Here is a 16,543-nt window from a genome sequence, read left to right as displayed (position 1 = left end):
GGGGCTACTTTTCATTGAGGTGCACAGGCTTCTCATTGTGGTGGCTTCTCTTGTCGCAGAGCACAGGCTCTAGGAGCACAGGCTTCAGTAGTTGCAGAGCGCGGGCTCAGTAGTTGTGGTGCACGGGCTCTGTAGACGTGGCTCGCAGGCTGTAGAGCACTAAAGCACAGTAAACAAGTGTCGGGTTGTTATGCAGATTTAAGCCCTCAGCTTCTCATTGACAAGAGTTTCTGGAAATTCAGATATCCTTCTCTTCCTGGTACAGAGAGGGAGACTTCCTTACAAATGGAGATTTCCCTTATAAATGTTAATATTTCTTACAAAAGGGCAACTGTTACTCAGTTTTCAGAGCTTCACCTGTGTCTGCTCTTCCTTAAAAATAACCAGCTTAAAATAATCAATATGCCAACAAGGCATATGTTGGGGTGGTATATTTTGCTCCCCTGCAGATTTAAGATGAGTGGGTATTATTCACTGCTGAGTAACCCAGAGGCAATCATAAACCTCCTGATAAGAGGTTTATGGACAGATAGGGCACGTCAGGGATTAAGAAACAGTCTCTCGAGGAGTCTTATTGGCTTTGTTCCTGCCAAATCAGTTCAACCATCTGTGGAGAGGTGGTAGCATAGGTCAGGGTCTTAAAAGAGATATGCCTACAATGAAGAAAAAAAAAAAAGAAACATTAATATTAAAGGTCTAAGAGATCTTTGGATTATGCAAGCACTGCTCGTTGTTTCTGAAAGCTAAAATGTCAGTGCCCTTGGCAATGCTGTCCATGGTTTTACTCCCTCTCATATAATGGCATGTATGACCTGAACATTTTGCCAGACTTCCTGGTGGCCCAGCCAGTGGTTTGTGTGGGAAGAATCCAGTGCACGTATGTGTGGTCTGTGGTGATGATGAGTTCTTCAGGGATGTATCAAGTTGTTGAGCTTAAGTTGTCAGTGTTTCCTCAGATCCTGGAGAAAAAGTCCCGCTACAAGGCAACCTATAGTCCTGATAACAATCTGGGCAGTCAGGTTTTAGTTCTTGGTCACCAGGGAGGGAGAAAAAAAGGAAACATTACTTTGGAAGTTGTAGCCAGATGTTGCAGGAAACTGAAAGAATTGAAAACTTGCAAGGGTTGACAAATTGTGCAAGGTGACAGGATCTAGTCCAAGTTATAGGTAGGTTATGAAACTGGCTTTTCCATAGTGATAAGGAAACCAATTAAATCGCTACCTGACAAATGAGTTTGCACATCCATCTGTGACCTGCAATTTACAAAGATGTACAAAATAGCTCAAAAACAATGAATAGAACCAGAATCTGATCACCCCAGAGGATGTGCTGTTATTTTCTATGAAACACAAAATTTCTCTCTACATTCACACCTCTTTTGATGAAAGATAGCCTTAAAGAAAGATTATTCTTGATCACAAATTAAGGCTGACCTGATAATTTACACAGTTGCAGCAAGAATGCAAATCTAGCATATAAACCTTATAAAGTTTGCTTCATTGGAATTTTTTCATAGGGAATCTCAGCTTGGACTTGTACAAACCTCTTAAGGCTAGGAAGCTAAACCATGAGCTTGCCATCACATTTCACCTGCAGTATCTATGGAATTGGATAAATTCCTCTCTTCTCTATGTCCCAAAATTATTCTAAGGTTCGTGGACCTGTCAGGAAGTGACCCTTCTTGCTCACCTGTAAGGCTGGAACCCTGTAAGCCAAGTACCAGGCCCGTTTTCCTAAAAGGGCTTTGTAAGCATTAGCTCTAGAATAAAGTCAACATCAGCCTCTTAAAAGTGTCTAGTAAGTGAGCATCATTCTCAAATATGACATTCCGGTCAAGGCCTTGGTTTTATCATATCCTATCAACAAGGAGGATAGAGTCTTACTGAACCTATGCAAATAATTATATTGTCATGAATATAACAATGTTCAATAAGAGATTCTGAATTCTGAAGGGGAAAGCAGGGAGAAGAAAGATAAATTTCATTTCTCTTTACAAAAGTATAGTCTACTAAATCGTTATGAGTTACAGATAACTTAAGGGAAAAGAGAAAGAAAGGGGTTCTGTACGTCCAGGAAAGAATAGAACATTAAGGAATCAATATTCCATACAAAACTCAAAATCACCTTCATCAGATCTTCATTCTGTCCTAAGTAATTAATGTTCTGATTGATCTTGATTTGCAAATCTCATGAATGCATCTGCTTCTCTACTAGAGTTCTGGAAATCTTGACTCATTCCACTGGTGTATCCTCAAAGTTATTTAAGTGATACCATCAGAAGTCTGTGTCCAAGAGTTAGCAGAGTTCTTTTCCACGGGTCTCCGAGATACTCCTTCTTTGTTGAAGACAAAACACTCTGGTCTAATTTGCAAGCACTTTCAGGGAAGCATCAGAGAAAAACAAAAAAACTATCTGTAGATGATGAAACACTTAGAATGACCAGGGTTAACTTATTACTGGTAATTTTCAACAAGTGAAAGTTCTGATGAGAATTCATTACAAAAATAATGCAAGTAGCAAGAAAATTTGTTTATGTAGCATGCAAAGATGAAGTCAATCCAAAATCAAAGTGGTTTTACCCGGAAATTGGTTTTGCCTCTTGGCGGGTGTGGAGCCAAAAGACACAATCAAGCCAAAGAGCAGAAGGAAGGATTGATTACTTGCAACAAGTAAGGAGAAAACCGGGTATGTTTCCCAAAGCAATGTCTCCCCAAACAGTAAAAGTGGGAAAGTCTTAAGCTAAGGGTGCATGCATATTCATGAAGGGGCTTGAGCAGAGGAGAATTCAGCATAGAATTGGGGCAAAGGTTGACAGAGTCCAGGCTCCAGTTTACTGAGGTCTACAAGGGTCAGCAAGGTCAGCATCATCATTTCCTAGGTTCCAGTTTGTCTGGTGGTTGAGCGCTCAAGGGGGGTTGGATCTCGCAGAACAGCTCAAGAATGTGCTTCAGACAAATCTTTACCTGCAAAAACGAACTGGGAGTCTTTACACCTGATACATTATCTCCCTGGCCTGGTAATACCTGTTTGTTCTTACATTGTTTTGTTCCCTTAAAATCATTAACTACTGAGATCTATTCTTCTGCAAGGTCAAGCATTGTGATCAGGCTTAGGTTACAAAATGGCTTAGGCCTAAAATGGCTTCTCTTATTTCAAGAAAGCTATGTCTGGTTCTCTTCCTCCGGGGGACCTCTACCCTATCTGCCTACAGTGGCAGTAGAAGATTTAAAAAGTAAACATAGGAGGTGACATGGTTGTAAAGAACCACAGCTCTTTCGAAAATGAGAGAACTTTGCTTTTTTAAAAATAATCAGGAACATGACTAAGTCAAGGTAAGCCACAGGAAGTTATTATGATAAGGTACAAAACCTTTGCCTTCTAGGTATATTACTCAGAATTAAAACCTCTTTACAACTTCTTATGAAGAACAGACCATAAGAAAATTTTGTCATTGTTAACAGAGAGAACACCAAGTTCTGGTTTTGTATCAGCATTATATTTTTGATACTAAGGCTTAAAAAAAATTCTTATAAATGACGCTGTCAAACCTTAGCCAGCTTTGACAATGACAAACAAAATTCTCTCTCTGAGAATCTTCTACAACTTTCTCCAGCCCTTCTGGTTTTCCCTACATTTTTCTCTTTCTCATCCTGAAACAACCAGTCATTTATCTTTAGGGCAAAATTAGTCTCCCTTTCTTCAAAAAAATACATCCTGAATACCTTGCATACACAGCTGTTCCTTTCTGGCATCATTTCTCCAATCAGAGTCTCACTCGCTGTTATGGGCTGAATTGTGTTTTTTTTTTTAATTCATATGTTTTAGTTCTAACCCCTAGTGCCTCTGAATGTGACTGTATTTGGAGATAGGGTCTTTTAATAGTAATTAAGTTAAATGAGTTCATTAGGGTGGATCCTAATCCAATATGACCAGTGTCCTTATAAGAAGAGGAGATTAGGACACAGATACACCCAAAAGGAAAACTGCATGAAGACATAGGGAGAAGATAATCATCTTTGAACCAAGGAGAGAGGTCTCAGAAGAAAGCAATCCTGTGGACACCTTGATTTGTGTCAAGTTTAGGGGCCTCTAGCCTCCAGAATTGTGAGAAAATAAAATTCTGTTGTTTAAGCCATCCAGTCTCTGATACTTTGTTAGAGTAGCCCTAGCAAACTAATACACTTACAGAGAGAACTGTGACATATATAACTGTGAGCTATTATACACTGGCATATTGTAGCAGACTAGCCAAGCTAAAGAATATACATTTCATAACTTTTTTTATAGTCATACATTTCCTTATACAATTAGTCAGTGTGGCAAAAATGAATGTGTTCATTAATAGACTGACATATATTTAAGCCTCTCTGTCATAAAAATAAGAGGCAAAAACTTTTAAGTTTATAGAAACTTAAAATTATGTTTCAGTATTCTATCTTACTTAGAAATGATCTAGACATTTAATGAATATCTATCGGTTAATTTAATTTAGCGTTAAGTTTAAGATTTTAAGATACCTAAAAGAGATTGGAAACTATCCTCAAGCTGACATTTTATAAAACATAATTATTGTTGAAATTATTGTCAGAATAATGATTCAGTTTAAATACAGATTTACCTTTTTTATAACGTTAAACATGTAGTAGATGTAACAGTAGCTTATTAATAAGCAAATCTGTATAAGTTTAGGAAGAACATGTCTAAATAGAATAAAAGTGTATGCTTATTTTATACTTAATGCTGATAACTCAGAAGACAGAGCTGTTTTTATTAAACCAACAATATCAGACTAGTGTCATTTGCCAAAGATTTACCTAAATTATGTGGACATGAATTCTTTAAATATTTGGATAGTTTCTGCAAAAGTACTGTTGAAAGTACTCTTATTGAATATTAGATGTTCATATTAGAAATATTAGGACTTAAAATATTAGGAGTTCAATTTCCTTAATTTCTGGGAATTTTAGGAGTATTTAATTTACATAGGCTCTAACTTATTTCTAAGTCGATCAGAATTGAGGACCTTTAAGGGATTTTATCATCTAATCTGGTAATACCATCTGGATTTAGGAAAATAGTATGTGTATAATACATATATACACATAGATATGTAAACATATATACGTAAACATGAGACAGGCTCAAACAGAGAGTTTATAGCTTCAACGTTAAAATTTCAACTCACTAGTTCCTATAAAAGTGCAGCTCTCATCCTTTACCAGGATTGTGTTTCTAGCAAATCATTCCTTGCTCAATATGAGGCTTAAGCATTTCCACAAACATTGGTAGAGCAGACCTTTAAGATGTCCTCTGCCCTGATGGGTAATCTTATAGAGTCTGTGGACTAAATTTTGATCAAGGGACTGGGAAAAGACCAAGCGGCCATCTGTGTGCCTCCAAAGCCTATCTGAGTGGATGAAATATCCAGTCTGTTTCCAGTGACATTTTTCACACAAGTGGTTGCTGTTGGGGTCCCTGAGCCCCTCAAGAGCCCCTGATGGGAGAAGGGTGCATTGTAAGGCCTGAGGTTGCATGTGCTGCCTTGACACCTTTGATCCTCACAGGGCCCCAAAGCCCTAACCATGTGTTCCGCTTCTCTTCCCTTGCTCTGCTCTTGCCCTCACACAATGCAAATGGCTCCCCACTCAGCTAGTACCCCCATCAGCCAGACCAGATGCATGCTTCTTGATTCTCAATAAGGAGTCTTACCTCCTTGCCAGCCCACACAATTATTTAAATAAGCCATCACATATTCCCATGGATACCCAGGGTCACCCATCCTTGTGCCTCTACCACAGAGCCTGCCTTCCACAGTCCCTGCTCATTCACTCTGATGTTGAATGTAACCCCCATGTGGCCCTGAGTGACAGGGAGTGCTCTCCTCCCCCAGGCTGAGCCTATGTGACTATAATAAACTATCAGTCTCATCTGTCTAGTATCAGGTGTTGTGTCTTTGACTATCTCGTTCTCTTTGGAGCAGGAGATCCTTTCTTCACCAACGGGAGTGAAGAGGAGGTGAGTAGAACAGAAGGGACCCAAATCTGAAGGGACTAGGAGCTACGGTGTGCAGGGAGGGGTCTGACAGGGTGGGTGGGGTTGGACAAGATAAGGGAGTTGAAGGGGGACAGATCAAAGGATTCAGGGCAGCGGAAGGGAAGGTTCCGATGATAAAAAGGAGTGGGGGATGATGGGAAGGGAGAGGTCCTACATGAGCCAGTTTGGGGAGATCCCAAGTTTCCCAAAGAAGCCTCTGAAGTTCTAAATTGCTTTGGGTAAAGTTTGCCATTTCATGAAGATATTAAACTGAATTCGTGCCACAATGACATGCAAAGATTCTCTCTTTGTTGGAAAGAATAAAAGTAACTCTTTACTGTGATCCTTCAACAAACAAGACATCTGGAGCACTGGTTCAAGACCTGAACTCACCAAAGTTTCCTCAAAGCACTGAACCGTTACCAGTGTAGGGATGGTAGAGGTCCGTAGGTGAGGGCCAGTCTTCAGCCAAGTCACAGCACCAGATAAAACTGTCAAACAAAAACCAAATCCAGATTTGGTAAGAAGAGACTTCAGCCAAAAGGATTCTTGCAATTCGTGGAAGGGGCTTATTGCAGTAGGCGGAGGGGTAATCGAAATGGAGAGTGCTCCATTTGTAAGATCTGCAAGCTTTTGAAAGATCAGGCAGAAAAGGGCTAGAAAGAATGGGTATCAGGGAGTGAGATGAGCAGCTGGCTTGACCAGACAATTGATCAGGAAAGGTTTTCCTTAAGGTCAGTTGAGAAGGGGCTTTTCCAGCTCCCTCCTCAGGCCCCACCCCCACCCCCCACCGCAGCCAGACAGCACGAGGGATCTTAGTTCCCCAACAGGGATGGAACCTGTCTCCTGCAGTGGAAGTGCGGAGTCCTAACCACTGGACCACCAGGGAATCCCCAGAAAGGGGCTTCTTGGTAGGGGAAATTAGGGGTTTATTCCGCCTCCCAATGCTAGCTTAGGAAGAATGCCTAAATAAAGTCAAGTGAGCAGGCGTTTTGTACAGACAGGTCAGCATGGACAAACAGTTCAGCTAATCATTTATGAGACAAAGAAGGGAATTTGGAGGGTCTGTGTCTGGCCTTATCATAGGTAATCAAGGGAGCTCTATGTGGCTTTTATCTAAGCCACTTGAGGAAAGGTGGTGGTTCTTTGCAGTGAGCTGTTTCCTGGAACACAAAAGGGTGTGGGGATGGGTTTTTCTTTCTTTCTTTTGTTTTTTTTTTTTTTTAAACAACCACTTTCGAGAGCACAGGGTTTGGGTCGAGTTCAACATTGTCTCCTTATTTGAGTTGGACTTTTTTTTTTTTTTTTTTTTTTTGCAGTACGCGGGCTTCTCACTGTTGTGGCCTCTCCCATTGCGGAGCACAGGCTCCGGACGCGCAGGCTCAGCGGCCATGGCTCACGGGCCCAGCCGCTCCGCGGCATGTGGGATCTTCCCAGATTGGGGCACGAACCCGCGTCCCCTGCATCGGCAGGCGGACTCTCAACCACTGCGCCACCAGGGAAGCCCCTTGAGTTGTACTTTTAACCACAGTTTTATTATATTTAAAAAAATGTATTACAAGTGTCATCACTGTAAAAGCTGTGTTTATCAGCACTTCCCTGAATTTATAATATTAGATTAGTTGATACTCGTAATTATGAGTTTACTCCTCATGCTGGTTATTAAGGTATATCTTGTGGCTCAAGCCCATTCTTCTGTGCTCTGTTCTGTGATGCTGCGGGTGTGACATAGCCAACCATGTTTCCTGTAATGTTTTGCCAGTAGGGGGCTTGAGGAGAGCTGAGGGGTGGTGGAGGGAGAAGGGATTTGCTCCTTGATATTTGGTCCGTGGGGACAAACAGTTCAGATAATCATTCCCACCAGTGTCACCAAGCAGTGGCTCTTTCCCCTGGCTGAAGCAGTTGCTTCCAATTTCCAGTTTTTAATCTACCCTCTTTTCCAGCCTCAACACTTACCTTCAGAAATAACACCACCAGCTGGGTGCTCGCCTTCCCCAACCTCCGAGGTCCGAGTCCCAGCCGCCCAGGGGCCTCCTCCCGGCTCTTAGTTTCTGATAACCCCACACTTATCTCTCCAGCTGTACCAGTGGCACCTGCTTCCCACAGTGGGCATCTCTTTGCTACTGCAATGTTTCTCTTTGTGCCTTTTCAATCCTCCTTACCTGGTCAACCAATTCCTTAAATTCTCTATAAAAATAACTGCTATGATTTTTGCTTTCCGCCTGGACTCCGATTGATACACCCCTAAGACATCCAGAAATACCTTCTGAACCACCCTTGTGTAAATTTATGATCGATTATGTGTTATTGTGGTAATTAAAAATAGGTGGATTGGGCTTCCCTGGTGGTGCAGTGGTTAAGAATCCACCTGTCAATGCGGGGGACGCAGGTTTGATCCCTGGTCCGGGAAGATCCCACATGCCACCGAGCAACTAAGCCCGTGCGCCACAACTACTGACGCCTGTGTGCCTAGAGCCTGTGCTCCGCAAGATGAGAAACCACCGCAATGAGACGCCTGGGCACCACAACGAAGAGTAGACCTCACTCGCTGCAACTAGAGAAAGCCCATGCGCAGCAATGAAGACACAACGCAGCCAAAAATAAATAAGTAAATCAATTTATAAAAAAAAAAAAAGTGGATTATATTCATGCCACATGTGGATACATGCCACACACAACTGACAAAAAAGATATATTCTAAAGGTTAATTTACAAATTCATTGTCTGGATCTTGAAATTAATTTCCCTATCAAAATAATATTACACATTAAAGTCAGATGATCAGATAAATCCAGCAATGTTCATAATATAACTGAACAAGCTATACAAATTGTGTTAGGGAACAGAATTAGCGTTGCTTTGCAACATATATTCAAAATTCCAACTATTATGCTAGTGAAACCGAGCCATGTAAAAGTGAGTTCCTTTTGCCAAGTTTATGATTAACCTCTCTATCCAAAACTTTATTCTCTTTATTGTCCTGCCCCTGTTCCCCTCAAGATTTAGGCGTATCAAAGAAAAGGGGGGATTGAAATCAAGCAGGACCCTGCGGGGCCTTCCCGGGACAGGCCTCCCCCCATATCCTCTGCTTTAGCTCCTCTCTGAAGTACCTAGATAATAGTATTTGCTGCAAATTTCCTGAGTTGTTTTGTAGATGTGAACCCCCACTCCCACCCCACCCCCTGCAAATGGAAGAACTACTTGCTGACCATGAGCACATAGCCCAGGCCTCCTGGAGCCTAAGGACTGATGTTAACCCCTGTGACACCACCCTGCTGCCTCACCATCAGCCAATCAGAGAACTGTGTACAAGCTGATCACGTACCCTGCGATCCCCCTTCTCCTGGCCTTTAAAAATGCTTTGCCAAAACTCTTCGGGGAGCTCGAGACTTTTCAGGGCGTGAGCCACCTTGTCTCTTTGTACGGCCTCGCAATAAACCTTTTTCTGCCCCAAACTCCGACGTTTCAGTTTGTTTGGCCTCACTGTGTGTCGGCCACACGAACTTGCGTTAACAATTTTGGAGAAGCCAGCCTAGGAGTCCGTGCCCGTGGCGGGTCGACCCCGGCCTGGGGCAGCCCGTTCCCTGAGCCCCCAGCAGCTGCCAGAGCTCATTTCCCTCGGGGATCTCTGAGGGGCTGTCCCCGACAGGCACTGGCCGCCCGTGGCAGGAGGCTGTTCGGAGCCGAGAAACGTCTGGAGCTGTGGTCCACATTCAGTGCCGTTGGTGAGTCGCTTCAGTTTGCATAGGCTGGGAATTTTCTCCACTCCGTTTGGGCTGCTTCCCCTGCGGGAAGTGAGCCACTTGAGGGTAAGTTGTTCCGGTGTGCACGCCGGGAACATATCCCCCCTCAATTTGGGCTTTTCCTTTACGGGACAAACCAATTTGTTTGACTGGGGTACCCTGCTGGAGAGGGGAATTGTTATTGGACTCTACCCGATTTGGGAACCGGTTCATTTGCGAGAGCTGGGCTTGGTGGAGGCCTCCGCTGGGGAGTGGAGGTGGAATTCCAGACTACACCTCTTCTGATTTTCTGTCAGTGTGACCGTAGCTTAGCTGTTTGTGTTTTTGTGTGTATGGGGTGAGCCACTTGCGGTCCATTCTTTTTTGGTAGCCAGGCCGCTCTGGAGCCTCCGTCTGGGAATGGAGGTGGAATTTCTGGACTACACCTCATCTGATTCTTTGTTTGTGGGACCATGTGTTTGTTGTTTGTATGTGTGTTAGCACTTGCATTGACGAGCTGAGACATCTTTGGTGAATAACAGGGCTTGTGTGTGATGACACCAGGGTATCCTTCTCTATTGTGTTGGTTTCGCCTGTGGCAGAACGTTGGTTAGAATTTTCTTCCTTTTTGGAGCTGGGAACTCTAACCCTGAGAGACCGATTTGAATTGCTGTTTGCTTGATATTTGATAACACCGGCCGTGAATAATTAAGTATGGGTGATCAGAGCTCTGTTCCATCTTATAGTCCCCTGGGGTACTTTTGCAAAACTAAGAGATTTTTTTTTTTTTTTCTTTGCGGTACGCGGGCCTCTCACTGCTGTGGCCTCTCCCGTCGTGGAGCACAGGCTCCGGACGCGCAGGCCCAGCGGCCATGGCTCACGGGCTCAGCAGCTCCGCGGCATGTGGGATCCTCCCGGACTGGGGCACGAACCCGTGTCCCCTGCATCAGCAGGTGGATTCTACTAGGCCTCCTGAGTTTCAAAGAGCAGACTCAAGCAGTTACCAATTAGGGGAGGGAGGGAATGCAGAAACAAAGGAAAAGCAGTTAAGAAACAATAGTTCAGCAAGAAAACAGAGCGCTAGTTCCTCTTCGAGGGGTATACATAACAATCTGGCATATATCTTTGAATTGTTCTGCAGAAACTAAGAACCCCACCCACCCAGGTGGGGAATGGTGACTACATGCTGACCATAAACAGTAGACCCCAGACTGGTTGGAGCCAGGTTGATTAAGATGCTGGAAACATCACCACCAACCAATCAGAAAAAAGTCCAGGAGCTGCAGCCCTCACCCCAAATGTTGCCTTAAAAAACCCTTCCCTAAAAGCCATCAGGGAGTTCAGGTCTTTTGAGCAGGAGCTGCCAGTTCTCCTTGCTTAGCACACTGCAATAAGTGCTGTACTTTCCTTCACCACAACCGGGTGTCAGGAGATTGGCTTTGCTGTGTGGAGCGTGAGGGAACCCAAGTTCTGTTAGGTAATACTAGTGACAAATTTTATTCACCTTTCATTTTTTCCTAATTAAAAATTTAAAAAATAATATTTAAAATAATATAGCCAAAATATTATCTTTTTGACATTTAATCAATATTTTAAAATAAATTTAGATAGTAAAAATTTTTTTCATATTAAGTCTTCAAAATTGACTGTGTATTTTATGCTTACCACGTTTCAACGCAGTCCAGACACATTTCATGGGCTCAGTAGCCACATGTGGCTAGTGGCTACCGCATTAGGCAATACAACTGTTGAGTTTACGCTAAAGAGTAGAATCGCTGGGTTATAAGATCTGCACATTTTATTTCTCTTTTTTTAAGATATAAATGTTTAATGATATGAGTAGATAACTCAAGGGCAAGCAAATTTGATCAGCCCTTTAGAAATTAAAGAGTAGTATTGTAAGCATACGGGAGGAAAATTTTTCCTTCTCCCCTTCTAGGTTCTTTGGCTGGCATAATAATTTAATTGACACAAGACATTAACAGGAGAAAAACAAACAAAAGTTTATAACACGTATACATGGGAGAGGTCCAGTAAAATTGAGTAATTTCCCCAACTGGTGCAAGTCCTCACCTTAAATACCATCTTCAGCTAAAGACAAAAGAAGATGGGTGGAGTAGGGGGACAGTCACTTTGAGCAGTTATCAAAAAACAAAAACAAAAACAACACAGAAACACACAGTAAACAAAAGGAACATGGTGCTGTATTGATAAGAGTTTTAGAGGTTTGGTCTTCCCCCCTCTTCCTAGGAGTGGGAGGAAGATACCCTCACAAAGGGTGATTTCCCTTATATATAAAAATATCTTTACAAAAGGGTAACTTTTACAGTACTTAGTTTCCAGAGCTTCTCTTGTGTCTCAGTTTCTTAAAAATAACCAGTTTAAAATGATCCTGTGCTCAAGAGGAATATTTTGGGGTGGCATATTCTGCTCCCCTAAATAGGAATACTAAGTATTGACAATTAAAAACAAACTTAAAATATTCTTGATGTAAGCACAGTAAGAAAAAAACTGGTCAAGTGACGATGGAGGAAACATGTTTAGTCTAGTGGAAAGAAGTGACAGGCTTAGTTTCAAACAGTGAATTAATAAAATTTATGAATTTAATTTCATAATGCAGTATTAAGGTTTTAGCATAATTGACTTCACAATGGCTTTACTTAAGGAATTAAAAAATATAATTCTGTCCTTTAGTAAAAAAGGTCATCTGGATTAGCAATAGATTGAAAAAAAAATTGTAATTACTTTTTTTCTAGTTCTGACCAAAATGTAAATTCTGTGTATATTTGCAGAAGATACTTTGGGTTCACACTTTTGTTTCCATGATAAAAATATAAACCACGCTTAAAAGAGGTTCATGGGGCTTCCCTGGTGGCACAGTGGTTGAGAGTCCGCCTGCCGATGCAGGGGACACGGGTTCGTGCCCCTGTCCGGGAAGATCCCACATGCCGCGGAGCGGCTGGGCCCGTGAGCCATGGCCGCTGAGCCTGCGCATCCGGAGCCTGTGCTCTGCAACGGGAGAGGCCACAACAGTGAGAGGCCCGCGTAACTGCAAAAAAAAAAAAAAAGAGAGATGAAAGCAAGATGTTCCAAGATTATCACTGGAGGAGGAATCTCCTCAGGGAACAGGCAAGATTTACCTTCCCCCAGGAATATTTCACTAGTGACTCTGCCATTGTCAGTACAGCTGGCCTGCAGGGTCCTGGTTCGCCCAGCAACACTCTGGCACAGAGGTGGGAGCTGAGTCCAGAGCACTCCTCCCAGAATATTCCAGTCTAGAAGAGAAAAGGCCAGGTGTTCATAAAAGAGACAGGTGGGTTAACTTGAAACCTGTGTGCTGTTAAGTGTGGCTAATTTATGCTCCACTTACTGGGCACTGCCATCCTCTGCTTTGTGTGGACATGTGTATACAGCTAACCCTGTCCCTAGGGCGTCTAATCTCATCAAGACCAAAGCCCAAGAAGATGAGCCTCAGATACTCAGTGCTTCCCGGCCCTGCTCTCTGTGTTCATGCGTCTCCCCTGAGCAATGACCTCCTTTCCTTAGAATGGTGGACACCAGGCAAGCCTCCTGCTACAGGGAAGCCCATCCACTAACAAGGTCTCAGCTTTACCCTACAGTTCCAGCAGGGCCCTGTGGGCAGGGAAGTGACTTATGTATTCAGTTTGTTCCTTCATTTTTTTCAGTACGTATGTGTTGAATGAATAAGTGATACGAAGATAAGTAAGAACCTGTTCTGCGCTCCAGGAGTTAAAAATTCAACGGAAGAAAACACGTACACAATATTCCTCTTGCTGCAAGGGAGATTGTACGGACTTTTATAATTGACACAATGCTACGGGCAGTGAGGGCAGGAGAGAGATGCTTTCTACCTTGCATAGTATTGAGGATTGTTCCACAATTTAATTTCAGTTTTCATGTGAAAATACACACGCATGTAATGAGTTTTTTAAAATGCTAAATTTAGTATGCAAAGTTCATCAGTACACGGTCACCTCTAAACTTTAACATGATGTAAAGAGGCTTGGCATTAATTTTTTTTCTTTTTCGTTATACAACCTATTTTTATTTTTAAAATCAGAGAAGACAGCGCTTCCCGCGTTTCCTGCCTCCGAGGAAGGAGGTATAAAAGACCCCACTCACGTGCCCAGTCCTTACGCGGTTCTCCCAACTAAGAACCCGTGCCAACCTGAGGAAGCAGAGAGAGGAAGCACGCGGAGTCCAGCCCTCCGCCCAAACCACGGAAACGCCCTGAGGATGTGCTGACCTCTGCCGGGTGGCCCGCGGCGCCTGCAAGAGCAGAGATGGGCGAGGCCGGCTAGGCGGCGATGCGCTGGGCGGGGCCTAGAGGGGCGGGCCGAGGGGCGTGGCGCGCGGCGCGCGGGCGCGCGGGTGGGTGGCCCGAAGCCGGGCGGCGAGGTTTTCCAGCGCTACCGGCGCAGCCTAGCGCAGCGTAAAGCCAGGCGAGGAGAGTACCCGCGCGGCCCAGCACCATCCAGCGTCCTCGGGACCAGGCGCTCGCTGCTGGTAAGTAACTCCCTACCAGGTCCCTGCTCGGCTGCCTGGCTGCAGGGGAGGAAAGGGGAAGGATGGGCTGAAGGGAGGGAGCAGGCTCTTAGCCAGGACCCCGCTGCCTCGAGCCGGGTCAGCTCCGCCGGGGAAGAGGAATCGTAGCCGGGGCAGGAGAAAGAGGACGCGCGGTGGGAATCGGTTTCGAGCTTGTGCGCCCGGGGCCGGGGATGGTGCAGGGCGCCCTGCCTCGACCCTACTCTTCCGTCCGGTCAGGGGAGCCTGGGGCTAGGACTCTGGTGCCCAGTGTCACCTGGAAGCCACTTTTTCTGGTCTCTTTCCCCCTGGTCCACGTAGCGAGTTGGAGCTTAGGAATCGGAGTTGGCGGCTGCGGGCTTGGATAGTCAGGGAGCAAACATTACTAATCGTTGTTGTCCCTTCGGGCCCGAGGCGTTAACTTCATTTAATCCTAACTGTAGCCCTGCGGAGAGGCATTTATTACCCCCATTCTACTGATAAAGAAGCCTAAGCCAGGATAATAAGTGACTTACCCTGGGGCCAAGTACTGGAAAAGAGACGCTACTCAAGGGCTCTGAAGCCCTCACGCGTCTCCCCATCTTCCTGTTCCCTCTCTATCCTTCACGCCAAGTCTAGGAAACGCGCGCTGCTGAGTCTGTGATGAAACAGGTGATTCTTCTTAAACTCATTCTACTCCCTTCCTAGGTTTCTTTTTGGTTTTGTGTTGTTAGCACCCAATTTCTGATTTAAATATTTCCAATTTTTGTTTATTAGCTTTTAAGGTGGAAGAAGCTCTCGCTCACAGCTCTTTCCCCCCCTTGCAGCCCTTTCTCTGGACGCCGAGCAAAACACAGGCACCCCTGCCTGCTGCACACTTCTCATCTTTCCCGTTGGATGAGGTCACTTGTGCGTCCAGCCTCGGCCTTAGGGCTGCCCGGGTGGAGGTGAGTCTTGTATCACCTGGCATCCTGCACACCCTTGGCTTTGTTATTTCTTTTTAGAGAGAAGGGAGTCTTCATTTTAGAATTAGTAGGACAAGAGGCAAATTGGGAAGATATACAGTGTTCAGAGAAAGCATGGTCTGCGTTTGGTGAGGGGTAGGTGAGGCGTGGGGTCGGGGACTTGCGTGCTTCTCTGGGGCATTGAGCCCCTCTTTAAGAGCTGTTCTGAAAGGCAGATTTGTTTTATAAAGGGGAGGAGGAGGGCTGAATGGTTGTTAAAGATCAGTGTGAATTACCTGCTAGGAACCCAGGCAGTTCCAAACAAGCCCCCCCACCCCCACCCGCCATAGGATTTGGTAACAGATTTCAATTAGGGCAAGAAGGAAAATGCAGGCTCTGTGGCTCTCTGCTGTTGCTTAATGGATTTTTTGCAGGCCTTCAGGATGGTCGTTCTGGGAAGATTTTGAGTCCTCAGAAATGGCTAACTCCTCTATGTTTAAAAACAATATAATGTACGGCGAATTTACGTTTACCCAGTTTTATTGATAGATGAAAGAAGTTTTGTTTGTTTGTTTTCCCCGTTTCATGGTGAGGGTTTAAAGGTTCCTGTCAGCTCCTCTGCCTTTGCTTCAGCCTGGCTTTGGAAAGAGCCTTCTCAGCCTTGGCGCTGAGTATGTACTGGATTCCATTCTTCATTAATTATAGCTCATTCTTGATTAATTATAGGACTGCTTCAAGTCACTAGTTACTTCATTTCCATTTGCAATTTAGTCACTTAACACTAAGGAAAATGTTTTTCTTGAGAACTATCAACTATCTACAAAATGAAATCAACAAATTTACAGGCACCAAACAAGTAATGTGTGGGGAGAGCTAAACGGACCTTGATTGGTCCCAGATGACCTGCAGAGGACCTGCCAACACCTGGGTGGGTATTGGCCATTTCCTCCCTATAACTGTGCAGGAATTCTGGTCCAATGTGACCAGAGCTCCCCCACCCAATAACTGAAAAATCTTTATTAAAAAATATGTAAAAAGGGATTTTAAATATTGGCTCTTCTTTTTTCTTTTCTAAAACACAAGAAATCAAATCAAATTTGGTTCATGTTGCAACATCTGTTTTCAGATCTCTTAGAAACTGCTATACCTGGTGATCACATTCTCAAGTGAATGAAAAATTCTGACCTATGATGTATATATATTGTACATTTTTCATGAAATGAGGAGGTAGGAACCAAATTAATACTGTTGAAAATCATCTCTTCTGAATCTCAATTTCTCTTTTCTGTGAAGTGTACATTAGTGTAGCTGCATTGAGGA

At 43.9% G+C, this 16,543-nt stretch overlaps 1 protein-coding gene across 4 annotated transcripts in view; it reads left to right on the top strand.

Annotated features, from left to right (window-relative positions):
• Nucleotides 1-14,154: 14,154 nt before the first annotated feature.
• The window catches only part of GCNT1 (glucosaminyl (N-acetyl) transferase 1), a 71,592-nt gene continuing 69,203 nt past the window's right edge, over nucleotides 14,155-16,543 (top strand). For 3 of the 4 annotated variants that reach the window (XR_003002411.1, XM_024738926.1, XM_024738924.1), the window contains exons 1-2: nucleotides 14,155-14,282; nucleotides 15,107-15,226. The gene's annotated coding sequence lies outside the window, so the exon portion shown is untranslated. The remainder of the gene's footprint in view (nucleotides 14,283-15,106; nucleotides 15,227-16,543) is intronic. The other variant, XM_024738925.1, reaches the window with a different exon arrangement.

The sequence above is a fragment of the Neophocaena asiaeorientalis genome, unplaced genomic scaffold (genome assembly GCF_003031525.2).
Source record: "Neophocaena asiaeorientalis asiaeorientalis breed wild unplaced genomic scaffold, Neophocaena_asiaeorientalis_V1.1 scaffold249, whole genome shotgun sequence".
Lineage (NCBI taxonomy): Eukaryota > Metazoa > Chordata > Mammalia > Artiodactyla > Phocoenidae > Neophocaena > Neophocaena asiaeorientalis.
This window is presented reverse-complemented; position numbering and strand designations above follow the sequence as displayed.